The following is a 7,592-nucleotide window of genomic DNA, read 5'->3' on the forward strand; positions in this document are numbered from 1 at the left end:
ATAAATGAAAAGCGTAATTGCGGCCAAGACCACAGAGACCACAGTATGTAGCTGCATATTAGACATGTTTAGGAAACAACTATATCATCGGACAGCTTGCGGACAGCTTATAACGCTATTTGCCCACTTGTGCGCATTTATCACATTTATCTTGGGTTGGGGGGGGGTGGTTTAGCCCAGTGGGTGGCACACCTAGGAAAATAGGAAAAACAAAGGCAGATAAAGCATGGCATAAAGCAAAACTGCAAACATGCAGCTGTGCAATGTTGCCCAGTTTATTTGCGTATTTCGAATTTGAGACGCGGACTTGCGGATAAAATGGTGGCTCTTTCAAGGGGGTAAAAACTGGTATTTAAAGGGTAAAAAGTGCGGAAAATAGGAGTTTTCAAGCATGTTAGTGTGTGTATGGTATAAAGCTGGAACGGAAGGACGCCAAAGAGTGTCATAAATTTATAGAAGCTCGCGTGGAAACGGTGCAAAAAAGAAAAACCCTACCACTGCACGGAGCTAAATAAGTTTTAATCCCATTCTGTTGGATTTCTGTAACGTGTAACGATGTGTGGCAAGTCCTTGTTGTTGCACCTGCAGTTTGTGTGAGTGCGGTCCGGTGTCCCTGTTTATTTAGCTGTTTGTGTTGCGCGAGATAAGCGACAACAGCAGGCAGCTGGCCGGCCAAAAAAAGTGGAGAATTTCTTTTATCGTCGCCAGAAATTAACATTGACTACACTGGCCAGCAAAAAATAAACTTCATTTATTTAAAATTTATGAAGTTCTTACAATGTTGAACACTTTGCGCCATAGAATATGGAAATTATAATATTTTTTTTAATTTTTATCAACAAAAAGTGCATGAAATTTTGCTAAGCGATCATATAGATGTCACTTTAATTTTGTATCTATGGTAAAATTTATATAAAATACTCTCCCCTTAATAAACATTTTCCTGCTGAAATGTGCCATGGCTACCATTTCAAAATGGCCCCGATTTAAGCCGCGTTTCAAAAATTCGCGACCAGCTAAGCGCCAAGTTTTAAAAGGCCAATCAGCGTCATGCATTGCTGGCCCAGCTTTCCGACCAGAAACCAACCGAAAATTAAAGGAAAATGGCCTGGCTGGGAAAAAACCTCAACAGCTGGTCGACAGCGTAAGTATCTATTTGCATTTTGCACGCGAAAATAGTTTGCATACCGGCGAAGGCTACAAAATGTGTTGCTCGCGCCGCATTACTCATACGCAGTGTGGGCCAAATTACACAGCCGCGGGTCAGCTGCCCTTGTGTGAGTGCCTGCGTTTGTGTGGGTAATAATTAGAACCCAACTTTTAATTGGGCGAGCATAAATGATTTAACGAGGCACCCGCTGGCCAAACAAAATGAAAGGAGCCCAAAGGGAAAGCGCTTTCCTCGAACGGTTTAAATATTTCCAATTAATGGACAGCACGTAAATGCGCTTAGGCGGCACTTTGACTGCCAACTTGCAGCACCATCAGCAGTAGCACAAATCAAAGCAAATTACAAATAATTAGTAACGCATTCTTTATGAACGGAGGGCAAAGGGCAAAGTGCGCTCATTACGAACACAAATAGTAGCTAGAGCGCAAAGAAAGCTCACTGTAATTATGGCGAGAAATGAGTGAGGGGAAAAAATAGTGCACACTTAATTAAGCTGACGAAAGGTGCTCGAGATTTTTCATTCTTGAGCTTTATGATTGGAAAAAGTAGGAAAAAGTGAGTAACAAAAGAAAGTAGCCAGGAAGTCGAAAGGAATTTGATAAGTAGCAAACAGTTTGGCGATGTCAAAGGGTAAGCTAGCCTCAAAGAATTTCAAAAATGTAATTACTTTCTGGCAGCTTAATAAAACATTTTGATCAGGAAAATATATTTTTATATAATTTAGGTTAGGGTTTCTTCCCTCAGAAATTCAAACAAAATCTTAAACTATATCTATTTGAAAAATATCTTACCACTAATCCTTTTTTAAATGTAGAATGATTACTGCCTAACTTCTTTCGTCCCTTTAAACCCGATTGTCTAGGGCTTAGTTTTGAAAATCCACTCAATGGTCAGCCACCCCTGGAAAACACTTTGCGTTAAGCTAAGCAATTATTTTCTATTTTTCTTACTTTTCCCCAGCATTTGCATTTGGCCAGGCCAGGATGTGCCACCACATCTCATCCTGCGGAGTTGTAGATGCTGGCGAGCTTTTCGAAATTAGCCGAGAAGAGCTGTGGCACTGGCTTACAGCTCGCTGCTGAATTATTAAGCAGCCCTAATGCATTTCATGCGTTTCGAGGCAGGGCTCCTCCGCAGATCCGCACATCCGCACCTCCGGGAACTCCTCTGAAAGAGTTTCCCGAGGAGTTGGAGCCGGAGCTGCCAGATGGAGCAGGTGCAGCACGAGTTGTGGCTGCTTTTAGCCAGGGTCTGGAAACTGGAGTCTAGAGTCTGGGGCAACCACTTGGAGCAGGCGCTCTGATTGATTGCCGGCCAGCGAGGGACAATCAAGAAAGGACCGCAAGCAGACTACAGAGGGATTCTGCGGGAAAATCACTTACAAGTTGCTTCAGACACCGAGAAAAATTCACTATAAAGAAATATATTAACAGAAAGAACCAAGAACACTCAAAAAAATATTCCAACTAAATCTATAAAACTTTTAAGGTAATTAACAGAAAGAATCAAGAACACTCAAAAAAATATCCCAACTAAATCTATAAAACTTTTAAGGTAATAGCTATATTTTTCTATAAATTAAAAATATAATTTGGTTAGTTTTATATAATAAAATACATTTACAAACTGTAAGATACAATTTTAAAATGTCAAAAAGCGAATACCTCAGAACTTCAAGCCGATATATTATTTTTGCTTTAAAGTACAATACTAATGATGGTTTAAATTCTTCAAGTGAATAATATTTATGTAAGTTATAGGGTTTTCATAAAATATAATTTATTTTGAATTTAAATATGTATATTTTTTTTCGGTGCATAAATATTATAGCCTTTCGGCACCTGAAGCTTCAGAGTCTAGCCCGGCCCCCACCCCTTTTAACAACTCCCGTATATACGGCTTTTGTCGCTTTTATAACACCATCGCCGCTCCAGCACTCAGGCTACTCGTAAATTATTCACACATTCATTACGCGCACCGCCGCTGCAACATTTTGACTGATTTTCATCTGCACTTGAGCTGAAAGTTAGTCGAACCTGGTCGGCAGACCGCACAAACAAACATGGCTAAGAGCATAGCCGCACTGCAAAAATTATGTAAAATTAATTGCAATGGAAATCGAGGGCTTGGCAGGGTAGTGACAACCGCAATTGGCAAATAATTGCGTATAGCTACCGAACTCTCAGTTAGCCGACTGTAATTAAAATAATTGAAACACTCTATGTGGAACAGGATCGCGGTCTAACCAGGCTAAAAACTCGACCGACAAATTTTTGAATATTTTCCGCAGCAAACAATCGGCTGGCCACATATATTGATTGCATAACTCAATGGCTGGAAATGGATTATTTTCAGGCGGGGGATTTTGGCTAAAGCAATTGGCGGTATTGTACAAATTTATCGATGCATTTATGAGTGATTTAAGCGCATGAAGTGCGATTGATTAGATGCATTTATCCAATTTTAGCTTTTCAAATGCTGTTCAGCAATTTGGCATTAATCCCTTAATTTGAGAAATGCGTTTATGGGTATTTTTCAGCTGTCATTTAAATAAATGTTAGGCAACAGCTTTGGTTTATGTATAAAAAAATTAAAATTGCTTAAAAGCCTTGAATTTTGGGTGCCTTTATAAGTCTTATTCTCTTTTTTATATGGCATTTCCCTGCGGTCTTTTTGATTGGCCAACCAAAAAACAGCAGCGGGCAAGTCAAACTCAATTATCATTCATGGCAGAAAGTCAAAGCCGGGTCGAAATGAATAGAAACTGGCAGTGGAAACGGGGCAAATGGAACTCAAACCGAATGACATCGCATGCAAATTCACCAAACTATGGGAGCGTCGCGCTTTTGTTATGCGAAACTGGCGAACGGCAAACAATCAAATAAATTGAATATAAACTCACGTTTAAAAAGCGAAAGCAAAAATGCCACAAAAGCTGCAGGGGAAGTTGCCTTCGAGGAAAAGCGAAATGTGTTCGTGCCTTCTCTGGTTACAAATTACAGCCGAGGACGCATGTAAATTGCTGAAAATAAAAACGGGCAAATTCTCTGGCCTCCGGGCGTTGCCTAAAACTAGTCAACACTCCTCCTCCGCTCGAGATGAAAACGGTAGAATTTTTGTTCTAAATTTGCCCGAAGATGTTTTTATTTAATTTTCTTTTTACGACGAGCTCAGCGGGAAATCTGAGAGGTGAGAGGTGTAGAATGTGGGTGTGCAACATCAGCCCGAGGAAATTTTCGGAACCTCAGAATTTTCTTACCGCAGCCAAGGCAGAAGCCTCAAAGCTTCCTCCTCAGGAGAAAGATGCCGGGGAATTCCCAACAGAAGCATCTGCTGCTTGATGATGTTTGTCCCTAGCCAGACAGATGAACATGCAACTGCTGTCAGGAGCGAAGCAACTTGGCAGCCATGAATTCCAAGAATTCAAACAGTGCAAATGCGAACTAAACTTTCCTGCAACTTTCAGTACAATGCCCATGTTCGGATGAATTCTTTATTAATCCAAGAGCCATTGAATGGGTTCTATTCCTCTGACCGCAACAACAAATTAAATTCCACAAGGAAAGTTTGTCTCTCCCTCCTGCCAAAATTTAAGCATTTTCTTGCTTTCTGACTAACAGCTGACTATTATGCAAAATAGTTAAAAATACATTGAACAGCATTGGCAATTTATGCAATTGCAATAGCGATTGGAAGAGATGGAGGCGGTGACTTGGGGCAACAGCTGCCGTTGCAAGGAGCGGACAACAATGTTGCGTATACGCCGTGTTCGCCGCATTTGCTTTCAAGTAGAAGAAGCTGCTGCTCGACAGCTGAGCTCTCGCACTTACAAATCATTGAAAATTCAACACATTGCTAATGCGATACGCTGTCACACTGGCAACACTGTGTTGTAGCCAAACACACTAGATATATAAATATGTGCACGGGGAAAAATAAATTGTAGTTACAAATATAAAATAAGTTAATTTAAAAATCAAATAGAATAGATAGATAATAATTATTCACATATATAAAAATACAAAACAAAATACTAAGTAAGTCAAAATAGTATTTTAAAAGTAATAGAACATTTTATAAAATACCAAAAAAAACGGAAAGCAAAGTTCTTGACCAACTTAATTAATTTTTTTTAGCTAGCCTTCTTGCACACACACTCTTCTCTTGGTGTGCGTGTGTGCCACATTGTGCGGCACTTGTTATTAAGTACTTGCGCGCACAATTTTCATCGTAATGACAACCTGCAAGGCAAAATGCCTACGGCAAGCGAGAACATCGCACATCGCGTGCCAGGGCCGCGACATAAACTCAAGTGCTTGAACTCGGTTAGGGGTGCATTTGTGGGCGGAAATAGGGTGTAGAAGGGGGTACTAGGGGGTACTGAAGCATGGTGCACCAGTACTAGCAACAACCCGTACATGTGATTTGCATGTTTAGCGAAATTAGCGCACTAACAACAGCTGCCACCACTATTTGTGCCGCTGCCAGTGCTGCATGCTGCATGCTGCATGCTGCATGCTGCCTGCTGCATTTTAATAACTGCAAGCCGGCGAACAAACATTGCGCATACGCCACATGCGCCTCTCCAAAAGTATCGCTATCTCTATCTCCCTCAGCACACATAAAGCATTATTAATTTAGCCCGAGAACCAGCACTTCGCCGCGTCAAGCCACTTTAAATTAACTTTAATGGCTTCGTCCATTCTGAGCCCATTCCAAATCCATTCGAGCCCGGCCGAGGCATTCGTTGCATTTGTTTGCTTAACAACTCTATTATGGTTTTGGTTTATTTCCCAAAAGAAATGTAGATTAAGCTATGAAAATGCCATTAAATAAGTGTACTGGGAGCTTAAAAATAGTATTTTAAATGGAGAAATATGTGTGCAACAATAAGAAACACTTGCTGTTTTAAATAATCGGTTTATATAATATAACTATTATCTTAAAATTAAAACTACAATGGCAGCAGATCCCTCACCAACTTAAAGTTATATAAGATTTCCCATCTACACACAACTTAACTCTAAACTCTTACAGAAAATAAACCAAAATATATACTTTCAAAAGAAAAACAATAAATATAATGAAGATTAATGTTGAATGAAAATGCTAGCCATATTCCATAAATAACCATAAATAATATGAATTTATTCAAATTTCCCTCTCCTGGTCAACCGAAAGCCTTTATTTAGTCTGCAACACCAAAAATTGTGTTCATTTGTTAAGACTAAAGTGGTTAACCAGAAAATCGGCTTAAAACTTTTTCCCAGCCAACATCAAACGATAAGGAGGCAGGCGAAACTCGAACCTGAGAGATTGCCAATAAGTTAAATGGCTTCATGGGAAGATGAAATATTTGCGGGTGTTTTCGTAGAGCCTTGCCTGCACAAATAAATTTGAGAAAATTAGTTGAAAATATGCTTAAAGCTATTATTTATTTAGCAGCCCACACACGCACACAAATGGACTGGTATCCATCAAATCCGCCGAGAGCCATGCTTAATAAGTCATGCGGCGGCTTTATTAGATAATTTCATGATTTATGCATGTACTGCCTCAATATTTCGTCTCGGCTTGCAAAACTGCCAAGGGAGAGATCTTGGAAAGCTTAGCAATTACCAAAACTAATCATACATAAGATAATTACCCAGCGACTTTTGTCTGCACAGCAAATGCCTAAAGTTTACTTTCATATTTCTCGATGAACACTCTTCTACAAAAGTTTGGGTGCTTGAAAATAATGTAATATGTAGGGTTTAAATGTCAAAACAGTACTTATAATGTGATAACTATATTGGAAGTGAAAGAATGTACTTTAAAACTGGACAAACTATTTTTATAGCTTCGTAAAACCAATGTTATATTATTTAAATATTTTAAATAAATTGTAAAAATCTCAGTAAAATCTGTTGCCTAAAGTTTGTTTTCATATTTCTCGACGTACTCTCCAAAAAGTCTTGGGTATTTGAAAATGCCAAGACACACTTATTGAGTGAAATTTATATTGTAAGTGCATGAATGAATTTTAAAACAGGACCAACTATTTTCATAGATATGTAAGACCAATACTATAATATTAAAAAATATTAGCAAAATATTTTACATTTCCTGAACTATATTAAAATAATTCACAACACTTTGATCTAAATCCTTGTAGGTCACTTTAAAGCCAGACATGAGACATTAAAACACTTAACCAATTGCTAAGTAAATACATTTGAGTAAATGAAAATTCAATTTAAATCACAAAGATTGTGCAAGGCCCTTACTGATTTCGTTAACGTTTTGATTACATGATGCCAGAGTTATTCTCCCCAATGTTAAATTAATTAAAATACCTAAACCATCTCTCTGTGAGTTCGGTTCCATTAGCCCAAAGCGACCTGTGATATCACACGTGTGTGTAACAGATAATGGTGAC

Source organism: Drosophila suzukii, chromosome 3 (genome assembly GCF_043229965.1).
Source record: "Drosophila suzukii chromosome 3, CBGP_Dsuzu_IsoJpt1.0, whole genome shotgun sequence".
In the NCBI taxonomy this organism is placed as follows: Eukaryota; Metazoa; Arthropoda; class Insecta; order Diptera; family Drosophilidae; genus Drosophila; species Drosophila suzukii.